At 38.1% G+C, this 15,618-nt stretch overlaps 1 pseudogene; it reads left to right on the top strand.

Annotated features, from left to right (window-relative positions):
* Positions 1–8,799, top strand: part of LOC104871255 — an 11,789-nt pseudogene extending 2,990 nt beyond the window's left edge.
* Positions 8,800–15,618: the final 6,819 nt, after the last annotated feature.

The following is a 15,618-nucleotide window of genomic DNA, read 5'->3' as shown; positions in this document are numbered from 1 at the left end:
TGTTTGTAAATGGGGAGGGGAGGAGGGGGTGAAGGGAGGGCAGGGACAAGGGGAAAAATGAGAATCAAGACCTATTATGTAAAGGTACAGAATCCCAATGATGAATGTAATTGTACTGTATACCTAGATTGTACCAATAACCTCAATAAAAAGAAAAGAAATATAGTCTCACCTGGGAATAATTTTCTTAGCCCTCATGGCCAAAAAGCATAATTTTAATTGTCTGTGGTAGGACCTAAGTTTCCCTAGCTCTTCTGGGTTTTTTTGTTTGTTTGTTTTTGTTTTTTAGGATTTGGGATTACCAGGGATCTCCCAATGATGAATGTAATTGTACTGTATACCTAGATTGTACCAATAACCTCAATAAAAAGAAAAGAAATATAGAATCACCTGGGAATAATTTTCTTAGCCCTCATGGCCAAAAAGCATAATTTTAATTGTCTGTGGTAGGACCTAAGTTTCCCTAGCTCTTCTGGGTTTTTTTGTTTGTTTGTTTTTGTTTTTTAGGATTTGGGAGGTTACCAGGGATCAAACTCGGGCCCTTATTGCTTGTGAGGCAGACAGTGGAACCACTGAGCTAAATCCCCAGCCCTCCCCTAGCACTTCTAATGAGCACTCTCTTGGTCTTTCTCCTCTCTGTCCCAGTGAAAAGGAGCGGTCAGTGAGACAGAAGCAGCCGCCTCCATGGATGAGTATTGGATTTAATGTCCATAGATCTGTATTTAAATTCAAGCTCTACTACACATTAGCTCTGTGCTCTCAAAGTATTCTCTTCTTGAGTTTCAGGTTCCCCATTTATAAAAATTGAATAACAAACTGCTGCAAACATGGTGACTTTAAAAATAGAAATTTATTCTCTGGAGTGGCACAAGTCCAAACTTGTTATCACTGGGTCCAATTCAGGGTGTGGGCAAAGCAATGCTACCTCTGGAAGCTTTAGGAGAGATCTGTCCCTTGCCTTTCCCTGCTCCTGGTGGCTGCTGGCTTTCCTTTTCTGGTGATTGCTTCACTCTATCTCTACATCCATGGCTGCATTTCTCTTTCTTTTCTGTCTGATTCAAATCTCCTGTTGCCCTCTGATAGGGATGCATGGGGTTCCATTTAGAGTCACTAGAATCTAGTATGGTGTCCCCGCCTGAATATCCTTAAGCCAGTCACATCTGTAAAATCCTTTCTTGCCATAGAAAATAATAGTCACAGGGGCTGGGGATTTGGCTCGGTGGTTCTGCTGCCTGCCTTGCAAGCGCAAGAACCCAAGTTTGATCCCCAGTACAAAAAAAAAAAAGCCAGGTGTCATGGCACACACCTGTAATTCCAGCACTTGAGAGGCTGAGGCAGGAGGATCACTGTGAGTTTGAGACCAGTCTGAACTCACATAGTGAGTTCCAGGTCAGTCTCAACTACACAGTGAGACCCTGTCTCAAAAAAACAAAAAAAAAAAGAAAAGAAAAGAAAATAATAGTCAAAGGTTCCAGGGAATAGGACCTGGATATCATTCAGAAGGCCATCATTAATCCGGCTATAATGGGGTTAATGAACAACAGCTGACCACACAACAGAGTCAGTCAGGAACAAGTAAGGTAAGTACAGTATGTAAAAGTACCTTAAGATGTACTGCCAATGCAAACTGTAATTGTTATTATTGCTTTCCATGAGTCAGATTTTAAATACATAGGGACACATGCTGGGCCCCTAATAGTCTGGCAGTTTCCCTTCCAAATATTCAGAACATCCCTCTTGAAGCAGAACCAGTGGCACTCCAAGTTTATGCAGTCTTTTGCAGGAATTAAAAAGGGGAAGTGATCCTTTTGGCAAGATAACTTTACTTCTAGTTATTCTAGTTATTGGAAAATTGACAAAATATATTCCACAGTCTCTCAAAATACATGTTGTAAAAGGAATAAAGCAAATAAGAAAATTTATTTCTCTTGAAGGAGAGACGTACACAGATGGAAAGAGAAAAATGGAATGAACACTGGTGTTCAATAGGGCTATTGCTTGTTAGTTTAAATTTAGTCTTCGATATATATTTATAGAGATAAATAACAGGTATTGTATCATATTATGTTTTGTATCTATTTCATAATTATAGATATCTTTTCTATTGTTGAGGGTGGGAGCTTTTATTATTTTTTATGAAATGTCAATATCCAATTTTTTCTATACTCTGTTACTGTTGCTAAGCTTGTTGCTATTGTCTGGGTGGCATAGTTGTTCCTAATAAGTAGTTTTGACTGTATACCAAAGTCTGGTTTGTCTTTGTTAGCAACAATAATGCAATACACTTCCAGACAATTGGGTACTAGGCCAATTACAGTGCATCTTCATTTCCAAATTAATGGATGTAGTTACTGGTTAAAGGAACAATGCAATAAGAAGAAAGAACAGTTGTAAATATATGTGCACTGAGTACCAGTGCATACAGCTTAATGAAAAATAGATCAGATAAATATCAATACAATTATGGTGGGGACCTCAATACCGTACTATTACAAATAGATCAACTACACAAAAAAATCAACAAAGAAATATCAGAGTTGAACCACACCTTTGAACAAAAGCATTTAATAGATAATCTACAGGGCTGGGGTGTGGCTCAGTGGTTCCACTCCTGCCGCACGAGTGCAAGGATCTTGAGTTTATCCCCAATACCCCCCACCAAAAATAATCTACAGAGTGTTCTACTCAACAATGGAATATACATTCTTCTCAGCAGCATATGCAACTTTCTCCAAACAGACCACATGCCAGTCCATAACATACTTAAGTAAAGGCTAAAGAATAAAAATTATCCCATGCATATTATCAGGTCATAAAGCAATTAAACCAGAAATCATTGTCAAAAAACCCACAAAAATTATACAAATGCATGAAAATTAAACAATACTCACTTGAATAATAAATGATTAGAAAAAAATCAAGAAATTAGACAATTCCAAAAATCAAACAATAATGCCAATACAACATACCAGAACTTATGGAGCACAGTGAAAGCAATCTGAAGAGAGAAGTTTATAGTTTGAATGCCTAAACAGAAAAACAGTGAAGGCCCAAATAAATGACCTAATGATGCATCTCAAGGTTCTATTAAATCAAGAACAATCCAAATCCAATCGTAGTACAAGGAAGGAAAGTATAAGAATCAGAGCAGAAATTAATGAATTTGAGACTGAAAAAAAAAATACTAACAATGATCCAAAGTATAAACAAAATATACAAACCATTAACCAATATTGCCCAAAAAGGAAAAAAGAAGTGAAAAAGGAGAAATCACTACAGACTCCACATAAATCCAGATTATTAGTAACTACTTTGAAAACCTGGACTCCAATAAATTAGAGAATGCAGAAGAAATTGATAGATTCCTAGAAATGTGAACTAACAAAACCAAGAAGATACTAAAAAAACAAACAAACAAAAAACAAAAAACATAATCCAATAGCAGGCAATAACACTGTAGCAATAATTAAAAACAAAAAACTATAACAAAGAAAAGCCCAGAACTTAATGGATTCACTGCTGAATTCCACCAGAACTTCAGAGAAGATCAAATGCCACACCCCTCAACTCTTTAATGAAATCAAAAGGGAAGATGCACTTCCAAGTCATTCCTAGAAGCTAGTAGTACCCTGATTCCAAAACTAGATAAGGAAGGATTCAACTGAAAAATCAAAAAGCAAAAAGGTCATAGAACATGATTATGTAGAATTCATTCCATAATGTAATACCCCACATAAACAGAAGCAAGGACAAAATACAATATCCACTCATGATAATAAAAACCTGAAAAAAAATAAGTATAGAGGGACCATATCTCAATCTGATAAAGCCACTTATAACAAATCTACTGCCAACATCATATTAAATGGGCAAAAGCTGGAAGCTTTTCCTCTAAAACTCCAGAAAAAGATGAATATGTTCACAATCAGTACATCTGTTCAGTATAATACTCATAACATGATGACGTGATTCTTTCTTTATATAGAAGACCCAAGAAATTCCACCAAAAAACCTTCTAGAATTAATAATGATATTTAACAATGTCATTGTATAAAAAAACACACAAAAAAAAATCAATAATGTTCTTGCACACCAATAATGAACTCACCAAAAAAGAAATTAGGAAAAATATATCATTTATAAGCATCAAGAGAAATTAAATGCATAGGGTTGTGTTCACAACCAAGGAAGTGAAAGATCTCCACAATGAAAGCTATAGTACTCTGAAAAAAGGAAATTGAAGAAGATATCAAAAAATGGAGGGCCAAGAATGCAGCTCAGTGACACTGTCCCTGCCTGGCAAGTTCAATCTCCAGTACTACCCCCCCAAAAAAATGGAAACATATTCTCTATTTCTGGATAGGCAAAACCAATAGTCAAAATGGCCATACTTTCAAAACTGATATATAGATTTATCACAATCCTATTAAAAATAGCAACAGTATTCCTCACAGAACAAGCAAAAATCTTCACTGTAGTCCTCAAACTGATATGGAACCATAAGAGTCCCAGAATAGCAAAAGCAATCCTAAGCAACAAAAGAAAAGCAGGAAACATCACAAACCTGAATTTCAAGTTATGCTACAAAGCTACAGTTTTGGGGGACTCCTTGTTGATTATGCCCAAAGCCCAAAGCCAGCTGTAAGCAATGAAGGCTATAAAGAGTTAAGCCCACATTTGGCTTGTTTTGAGAAACAAGACCAGCTGAAGCTTACATGCCTCCAGATCAGAGAAACTTGCACCCAAATTCCATTCCCAGGACTAAAACCTTCTTAACTAGAAGGACAAAGTTCTAATTATAACCCTATATTGTGTCTTTTCTGTTCCTAATTGAAGAATGCTTTGTCTTTTCCCTTATGAGCCTTCCTGCAGTAGTATCCATAGCAAATGCACAACTGCCTGTCCTTGCACATAATTATGCTTTACCCTAATTTGATTACCAATAAAAAATCATTGGCTTGGACTGATCAGGGCCTTTGCTGGTTGCTCAGCACTGGCCATCCTCTCTCCTCATTTCTGTCTCTTTAATTCTGTCTTTGAATCTTTCTTGAACCCTATGTAGTACACTTGACAGGAGACTGGAACCTACTGTAGAGGTCTCCAGTAATAAAAACAGGAGGATATTAGCACAGAAACAGACACATGGATCAACAGAACAGAACAGGAGATGCAAAAACAACTCCAGGCACATTCAGTTATCTGATCTGTTTGACAAAGGAGCCAGAAACAACCCTGGAGGAAAAATAGCCTCTTTAGCAAATGGTGCTGGGAAAACTGGCTATCCACATGCAGACGCTAGACCAATATCTCTCACATGAACTAAATTAAGATTAAAATTAATCAAAGATCTAAATATTAAAAGAAACACAATCTGCTGCAAAATAAAATAGGTAAATCTCTTTAAGACATAGAGATAGGCAAGAACTTTCTGAACAGAACTCCAGTTACACAAGAAATAACATAAATAATTAACAAATGAGATGATATCAAATTAAAAGTCTTCTGCAAAAGAAATAGCCAACAGAGTAAATAGAGAACCTACAGAAAGGGAAAAAAGTTTTGCCTATTATGCCTCAGAGGACTAACATCTAGAATATATGAAGAACTCATCAAAATTAGATCCCCCAAAACAATGGACCTAATAAAAAAATGGGCAACTGAAATGAACAGACACTTCTTGGAAGAAGTACAAATGGCCTATAAATGCATGAAAAGATATTCACCTTATCTGGCCATCAGACAAAAGCAAATTAAAACAACACTGACATTCCATCTGCCTATACTAAGAATGACTATCATCAATAAATCAAATAAAAACAAATTCTGATGAGGTTGCAGGGGAAAAGGAGCCCTTCTACATTTTTGGTGGGAATGTGAACTAGTATAACCATTATAAAAATAAGTATAAAGATTTCTCAAAAAACTAAAAATAGAGATTCCATTTGACCCAGTTAGTCTCCTATGTATCATCCCAAAAGTGTTGAAGACATCATATTACAATGATAATGTATACCCATGTTTATAGCAGTACAAATGATAGTACATAAATCTTGAAGAGGCCTAATATGTCCACCAACATATGAATGAAGAAAATGTGACATTTATGCACAATGGAGTACTGCTTTGCAATTAAGAGGGATAAATTCAAGTCATTTGTAAGAAAATGGATGTACCTTGAGCACATAATGTTAAGTGAAATAAATCAGACATGGAAGCTTAAATATTACATGGCTTCTCTTATATGAGAAATTCAAAGTATAAATAAACTAAAGAGAAAGGAGCAGAAAAATCTCCTCCCCCAATGGCTGCCATGGAAACCTAGGCCCTGGGTTGTGAAGTGGTAGGGCTCTGCTAGGTTACCTGCAGCTGAGGTCTGCATGATCTTAATTAAAATCCTTTCTCCTGAATTATGGCTTCTCGCTGACCCAATAGGTTGCTTGCTAATTGCACCCAGTCCCAGTGACAGTTTGTTCTATCTGAGCAAGATAAGCAGTCCTTACTTCCTTACAGCTCTGCCTGGCGCCATCATGCCAGTTGTTCCACAGTATTTCACTAGATGCCTTCAAAGCATACCTTGCTCCCTATTCCTTCCCATGGTTGTATTCAATAAATACTGTATGCACTTGAGGGCCTTTGTCTTTGCTGCCATCAACAGCACTGATCAGGACCCAAGACTCAGCTTCTCTACTCTAAGTCTTGTTTCCTGTCTGTTCTTTAATTTGCCTTGTTCTATGGTGGCCCACAGGCCAGAACCCAAAACAGAGGTTCTGATAATGTCCCCTTCCCTGTTCTCTATAGATCCTGTCACTCTTTTGTATCTTAGAGTAATAGTTCTCAGATTTCTTTCAATCCTCCTGCCTTTGTCCATTCAGTGTCATGACCATTGTGTCAGGTCATTTACCAATGCCCATAAATCTGAATGTAGAGTCAAATGTTATAATCTACCTTTGGGATACCTTCTTTCCTTCCCAAAGTAGATGGCTAAAGTTCTGTGCCCATTGAGAAAATTTTCCTCACCACTGCCTTTAATGGCCACCTTTGAAGAAGGCTGTAAAGTGGCCACCATTCATTCTGGGCTTAAGATATAACCCACTCATATACCAAGGCTTGAGCTTTCTTCTGTCCCACTATTTGGTTATACAGCAATAGATGTGGACCAATGGGTGGATCCTGAATTATTTGGTGGTCTGAGATCCTTGCTCACACAGCTTGTTTGTGTTTCTGGTTATTTTGCTCTTCAAAAGCAAAAAAAGAAAATGCAAGCTACACTCTGAAACAAAATATTTGCAAAAAATACCATAAATAAGACCTAGAATATATAAAGAACTCCAAAAGAAGAAGAAAGAAGACCTAGTTTTAAAAATGGGCTGAAGACTTGAAAAGTTGCTTCACTAAAGAAGCTGTATGAATAACAGATAAGAGCCCCTCCCACCTGCAGGAGCCATGCAGCATGCCCCCATACACACATACACGTAGAGCGTCCCAGCCTGTGCCACAGCACTCCTGCCTCCAGTGGCCACCAGGTCCTGCACTTGGGCGGTACTCGAGACCAACCTGGAGATGCTCTTCAACTTCATCATGAACCCCAAGGTGTTTCAGACCCTGCCCAGGAGGCTCCTACTCCTTCAAGCCACTGGAGCACAAATGCAGGCACTGCTGGAACCCTGATTGCACAACATGTTCCAGATCAATCCTCTCCAGGATCCCTGAAACTGGGAGCTGTTTCTCCTGGGATACTGACCACCCATTCCAGTAGTCTCTGGCCCAGCAGCTATGTCCACTGCTCAACATCTTTTTTGTCTTCTTTTTGAGATACCTGACCACATACCTCTGCCAGCAGGCTGGGAGATAGCCAAGACATCTTCTTGCCAGAGATACTTCTTAACGCAAATCAATTAGTTAACATAGCAGGACTCTGGGAAGGCCATGCTCCCACAAATGAATGTTACAGCCTCCTGCAGTCTACCACTGCAGCAGAATTTAATGAACTCAGCCTCAGGTCCTCTACCTGATAGATGGGAACAAGCCATAACTCAGGATGGAGAAATTTACTATATAAATCATAAGAACAAGACCACTCATGTAGCCCCAAGGCTTTGACCCTCATCTTGGAGAAGCTATAAACCACAGAATCAAAGTACTCCAGTAAAATAGCCACCTCCCTTGGCTCCCAGAGCCAACATGGGACTTCATGGGTGGTAGTAACTCCAACCAGCAGCCACAGATTTGTCTCCAACAATAGCAGGTGGAGGAGGAAAGACTGATGGAAACAGTTTCTGCTGGCAATGAAGAATAAAAATTACAGCACAGCAAATTCCCCCAAATGTCAGGCATTAGCTTTCCATGGCCATTTACCAGTACCAGAGCAGGATGGTGGTACTCAAAACCCAGTTTCTTCTTCCTGGATGTCTCAGAAATTAAGAACAATGACAACCAATAAAGGTCATATCCATTTCTTAACAGTGGTACCTATCACTGTTGAGATGAGGGTACAGTGAACTAAGCATGAGCAGCTACAGTGTCCCTTGGACTCCAGATGACTTCCTGAACAGTGTTGATAAAATGGATACAGGATACTATCAGCCAAAGCATCCTGTCCTCACAGCAGAATGGCTTCTCAGACTACCTTAAAGGCATTCCAGGACAAATGTGGACTTTGGAACACTAGAAGGACATGTAATGAGCATAGAAGGAGAGGAGCTGATACCCAGTCTGTGGGAGCTTCAAATTCTGACTTCCTTAATAACATGGAGTCTTTTGGTTGCCACCAAGTTAAATAAAGCAAGCTTTCTTACATAGTTATAGGTCCCTCAAGTAGACTGAATTTTAAATCTATGAAGCACCTATGACATAAGATGTGTATACTTTTATTTTGGTTTATATCTAGATGTCCCCCCAAAGCCTCATAAGTGGGGATTTGGGGAGGTGATTGGATTATGGGTGTGATAGTCATCAGTGGATGAATCCACTGATGAGGTTTTAGCCAAATGTGATGTTAGACGTGTAAATACCATATAGTCTCTCTGGTATGATAAACTAAAAGTGTAAATAAGGGTCAAAATGTATAATTGATATTTTGTCATAGGAAGGAAAGGTCTAAAGGTATTGGGTAAATGGAAGGGGCAGAGGAAAGATTAAAAGGGAAGAAAAAATAAGAGAAGAGGAAACAAAGGCTTCATAAATAGGGAAGGGAGAGGAAGGGAAGCTAGGGGAATGGGGAAAACGTAAGAACCAAGATATGTCATGTAAAGTTACACGATACCAATGATGAACGTAACTGTACTGTATACCTAAAATGTACCAATAAAAATTGTTTATTTTTTTAATGTGATGTTAGGAGGTGGAGCCTGGTCAAAGGAGGTGATTCACTGAAGGTGAGGGCTGGAAAGGTCTGTCTCCTTCCCTCCTCCTTTATAGAGCTCTGCTTCCTGCAGCCATGCCATGAGCTGTTTCTCCTCTCTCTGCCCTGCTGCTGTGTCACCCTGCCTTGGAGCCAGCCAACTGCGGACTGAAACCTCTACAAACTAGGGCACAAAATAAATCTCCCCTTCTTTAAATCGCAGGTGTCAGGTATTTTGTCCCAGTAAAAGTAACTAAGGCAACCTAAAATTTCCAAATAAGCCTGTTATAATGTTCTGCATAATACAGAAAAAGATAAACAAGTGTCCAGCAATATTCTTTCATCCATTATTTTGTTCTTCCTTGTCCATTGCTGCTGTTAAGAACTGCTGATCCCTTTCACAGCTCACCCTAAAGGATAAAAAAAATGGGGGGAGTTGTTTATTTTGCTGCTATAACTATCTGTTTGAGGGGATTGGGTAAATGAGCCTGTTTGGGTGATGGATATAATTTCTTTTGCCCAGTTAGATGTTCACTGATCATTTTAAGTACTTAAAAGTCAAATGTTTCATGTCACAACATTTAGTTTGTTCAAGTAGTTGTTTCTTCAGCTGCCTTTGGCTAGTGGCAAAATGTGTTTCACTGGTCTGACAAGTCAAGAATGTTGCACTTGATATAAATAATGCTGATTTGAAGAGATAGCTTTGACTAACACCATTTTACTTTCAGTGTGTTTTGTTTTTTTCCTGCTCATACTATCATTAGTCACATATTGACCTTGATTTTATTTTAGGAGCTTATAAGACATGGGTTAATTTCCATTGAAATATATTAATTATTGCCACACACTCTAGTATACCTTTGGGTGAATATTTTTCTGGGTTTTTTTTTTATGTTTTTTCAGTTGATTGGTTGGTTGTTTTTGGAACCTTGGCAAATTACTGAGTTAGTGACTCTGTGTATAGTTTTAGCCTAGAAAATCACATACTGTAACATTCTATTAATCAAGAACATCACTATGAGTAGTCCAGATTGAAAAGAAGGGAAGTTAAACTTCATTACTCAATGAAGGAAGTAGAGAAGAATGTGGCTAATGGCATTTTCAATCTACCACCAGCTAATATCCAACTAATATGTTAATGAGGGAGGATTTACATATGATATAGAAGAAAATACCAAGACAGATTATTGTCATACTTAATTTCTAACACTCAAAATAAGTTTGTTTGTTTGTTTGTTTGTTTGTTTGCAGGGGGTGGGGGTTGAGACAGGGTCTTAGACAGGGTTAGTTGAGAATGACCTGGAACGCACTATGTAGCCCAGGCTGGTCTCGAACTCACAGGATCCTTCTGCCTCAGCCTCCCAAGTGCTGGGATTACAGGTGAGCACCACCACGCCTGGCCTCAAAATGTTTGTGTAGCAAGGCAATATGCGTGAACATCAGACCCCGATGTCTCGCCTTTAAGAATAAGAAAGACTAATGCTAGACCATAATTACAGATATTTTTGTGTGTTACTAGAGATTGAACCAGGGTCTTCACACTGAGCTACGTAATGTCACTCCTGTCACAGATTTATTTTTACACTTTTTAAATTCTGATTGAGCATCTTATTAGGTCACTAAATTGCATTATGTGCTAGAAATTATGATCCTCCTACCTCAGCCTCCCAGAGTGCTGAGATTAGAGGTGGGTATCACCACACCCAGCTGAACTATAGATTTTGAAGAGTGAATGGAGGCCGACCATCTCCTTTCTGTCCCTTAAGGATAGTGGTTAATAGAGAAGAAAGGGGTGAAATGTCAGTTGTTCTTCTCTGTGATCTTTATGCTAAAGAAAATGCATCAGATAAGTGAGGAAAAAGTATGCAGAGAAAGATTCTTTTGCTCTTCTCCATCCTTTCACCCTTCATATTTGAGACGAATTACCCAGAAAAGTTTGTACCAGAACCAACCTGACAACATGATATGGCTGGGAGTCTGGGCAGGCTGTGAGAGGGAGGGTTTCTTTGGGCAAATTCTTCTGATCTCTTGCTAATCTGTTGGCACCATGCTGAGTCCACACAGATTCAAGAACCCTGTCTTCCCAAAGACACACAGTGTGGAATGGGTCACAACAGAAACCTCATACACAGGGGATACCAAAAGCAAAGTAGCACACTAGGAAGAAAGCTGACTGACTGAACATTCAACCAGAATGAACATTCAGACTGAACACAATTTAAAAGGACTGAGTAAATTTTTAGATTAGTCCGAATAGAACCATGTTGGACATTAAATTAATTCTACATAGGCACATATCCCAACCAGTGATAAAAAGTGTTGGAGTGAAGAGAGAAGAAGGGAGGGAGAGAGGGAGGCAGAGAATTTTCTTTGGATGTCCGAGTGGCAGTGTGATTTAAATTAGTGATTTGACTATAACAAGTACCATACAGTACTAAATAAAACTTTAAAATAGGTTTTAAGTACATGGAGCTTCAAATATCAAACATAGGAAGTGCCAAGAGGAAACAGGAAATGGAAACTAGGTGAATTCAAATAGAGGTTTAAATGGGAAACGAGCCACACACATCCACTCAGCCAGTTTTGCAGGGTGGATTGAAGGAAGGGTGGGTTGAAGGAACGGACCCCACTGTAAGTGGGTTCTCTCTCAAATCCGCTCCTGAGAAGGCATTAGAGGTGAAGGGAACAGTTAATGGCACCACTTCATCTTATTCTCCAACAATTTATTAGGTATTTTTCAGGAATATAAAGGAAGACCTGTTCGTAATCAATTGTTAGGGGTATATTCAGCTGTACTGTAAATTATGAAATGAGATCGGGTAAGTTTTAGGTTAAAAAGCTGACTTAATAGACAAATAGAAGTGTTATGGAAAAATTCATCAAACAAATAAATTGTTGTTAAAATAAGGATATATTAAGCAGGACAAGTTAGCCAGCTTGATGGGAATCCCAGCATCTTCCAGACTGATGAGTATAATATTTCTCTGTGAATTGGTTGGAGGAGAAGAGGAAAAGGTTTCATTCTTGGAAAAGTTCTGCAGTTGGACAGAAGACTTATATGCCTGGGTTCCCTACCTTTCAGCAGGAAATGTGGATGAACTAGGAAGGAGATGCAGTCCTACAAAGCTGTGTCAGGCTCTACTGTTGCAATAGCTACTGGTACATTTTGTTCAACTGGTTGGGAATCTGCAGAAGGGAATGTGGTATGTGGATTCTCCAATCAGCATAAGATCTAAGTGGGTTGATTTGTGTTTCTCTTAGCTGATTCATAAACATTAACTCAGTGTCTTTTTGCCATATAATCTCCTTGCTTTATGTGATATATAAATACAGATATAGATACAGATACAGATATAGATATCTCATGTTTTACATATATCATAAGGTTTCCAGGAAAAATCATGTTCTAGTTTGTGTAAATACACTGAAACTATTTTGTTACACTGATAAAGAAGAGGGCAGCTTTCACTGAAGTATTCATTTATAAAGCACTATTCTAGGTACTCAGGGTACTGAGATCAAAGATCTCTTTCTTGACCTCAAGCCTTCTCTGAGCTGATTCTCCTTTTTTGGTTGTTCTTTATGAAGGAAGACCCACATCCAACTCTTCAAAGTGCAGTTAATGTCAGGCTGTAACAAGTAGCTAGACTTTGCTGCAGGCTTTGTGATAGTAAAACAGAATTACAGTGAAATAAAGGAAAACTTAAAACTGACAACAAAATGTGACTTATCCTGAATATCTGTCTTCACCTTCCACCTTTTCTTATCCTCTAACTTTTTGCTGTGTTTTAGGAACAGCATAAAATCCTACTAAATCTCTTTAATAGGACTGATCCTGGCCATGTCCTCCCCATAGTGCCAGCCTAATGTTAGCTTCCCCAAAAATATAATCTTCAAAGACATTCACATTGATCACAACTTTTGATATTAAGTAGAGCAGTTTAGTTGTGCACTGCCTTAATGCTCTTCGCTGCTGAACCACATCTTGACTTTTCCTTTCTATAAATACACATTGCATTTTTCTATTTGGGTTTTTTTTTCTTAAACTGTCAGCTATATTAAGGTTTAATACGCATATAGTAAAATTCACTCTTTGAAGTATATAGCCCTATGAGTTACAAACACAGTCATCACCACCATAATCAACATATGTATAGAACCATATACTCACCCAAGAAAGTCTCCATTGTCCTTTTGTAGTAAACTCTTTCCTGTAACCCTGTGCCAGACAAACACTGATCTGTATTCTGTGTGTAATGTTTGGCCTATTCTACAATGTCATATGAATGGAATCATTCAACATGCAGGCTTTTATGTCTGACTTCTTTCACTTGGAGTCCATGTTCAGGTTATTTGAAATGTGTTCTTTTATACTGCTGAGTAATTTTCTGTTTATGACTTATTGCAGTTGATTTATTCATTCACCTATAGAAAAATGTTTGCAGTTTTTGAGGATTATGAATGAAACCACTATAATAGTTACTTACAGCTCTTTATATGAACATAAGCTTTCATTTGTCTCAGATAATATCTAGTAATGCAACTGATGAGTTTTATGATAAACACACTTAACGTTTTATGAGAAAGATGTGGTTTTGTTTTGTTTTGTTTCCAGTATCGGGAATTGAAATCAGGACCTCACACTTGCCAGGCAGTGTACAGCACCAGAGCTACAACCCTGGCACTTAACATTTTATGAAACAGCAATTTGTTTCCCATTTTCTATTCCCTCAAACATTACATAAAAATTCTTATTTGTCTTGTATCCTCATCAGCACTTGGTGTTGCCAAATTGTGTTTGTTTTCATCAGATTCATTCTAATACATATGTACAGTGATAGTGTGATTTAAATTTCCATTTTCCTAACAATTCATGATGTTTAACACCTTTTCATGTACATATTGGCTGTGTCTCTTTCAGATAAAATACCTATTCAGCATGTTTGCACATTTTTTTCAGGTTGTTTGCTTTATGATTGAGTTTTGAAGATTATCTAGATCCATTCCTTCATGAGACACGTGCTCTGCAAATATTTTCTTGAATTCTATAGCTTGTCTTTTCATTACAATCTCAGTTTAAAAATCTGAAGACTTTGTTCCCAGTAGAAACTGATGTGCTGAGTATAAAACTTAAGTAGAAATGCAAAGAAAAAATTGGGGGCCTTCACATCAAAGAAAGCGTCCATCTATACCTGCGGCCATATATGAAAATTAACACAAAATAGACAGTGGTTCTAACTAAAAACACCTAACAGTATAAAAATTTCTACAGAAAGTCTTTGTGATCTTGGGTTGTGGTTAGGCATATTTCTTAGATGTGACACCAAAAGCATGATGCATGAAAGAAAAACTAATAATTTGGACTTCGTAAAAATTGATTCTTGTTCAAAATTAAAAATTGGTTCTTGTTGAAACTGCTACGGGTGGAGTTGTTGTCTTTCCAAATTGAGGCTTACGCCATAAGTTCAAGAGTCTTAACAGGATTAGTGCCCCTCATAAAGAGATTCCCATCTCACCAATGAGGACACAGTATGAAAGAGGTTATCTGCAAGACAGGAAGAAAGCCCTCTGGCAACCAAATCTGTTGACACATTGATTTGGGGTTCCTGACTGTTAAGTCACTAAATCTATAGTATTTTGTTATAACAGCCCAAACTAAGATGCTATTTAAGAGAATGAAAAGACAATAGAGTTTTCTGATCCACAATCATTAATAGAATAAATTTTTTAAAACAAAGTCATCCCAAGATTGTTCATTTGTTTGATCGTTTTAGTGACATTTCTTTGGTTTAGCTGTAATTTTCGTTTTGTGTTTCCTTTTTATTTGGGTTGTGGTGTGCAATATTTGCAGTGGTATGATTTCTTCTCAAGTAACTTGTCCTGGCAGTTTATTGATTAATTCTTATTTACGCTCCAAATTTATGGTTACTCTTCACTCAAAGCTATTTATACTGGATGTTTCTACATCTGCCCTTGCCCTAGTATCTCACTGATGTGACCTATAGTGAGAAGAGTTCACTGTGGTGTAACAGAGTATTACAGGGAAAAAACCTGCAACGATACAGAGGTTTATAAAAACAAGCGACTGGTGCGAAGAAGGATCTAGGAAGGAAACAGTTGAATGTTTAACGTGCACAGTAAGTGATCATAATTACAGCACAATTCCGGTCAAGCTGTCCTTCGGGAGGACCCTAGATGCTTCATTGGCTGACACCGAGGCCGGGGCGAGGGGCGAGGGGCGAGAGGCTCGCGAGCGGGCGTGGGCCGCTGCGCCCGCT

The sequence above is a fragment of the Fukomys damarensis genome, unplaced genomic scaffold (genome assembly GCF_012274545.1).
Source record: "Fukomys damarensis isolate Sample0158 unplaced genomic scaffold, DMR_v1.0_HiC HiC_scaffold_38, whole genome shotgun sequence".
In the NCBI taxonomy this organism is placed as follows: Eukaryota; Metazoa; Chordata; class Mammalia; order Rodentia; family Bathyergidae; genus Fukomys; species Fukomys damarensis.
The sequence above is the reverse complement of the archived record's forward strand: the minus strand, read 5'-3'. Positions and strand labels throughout refer to the sequence as shown.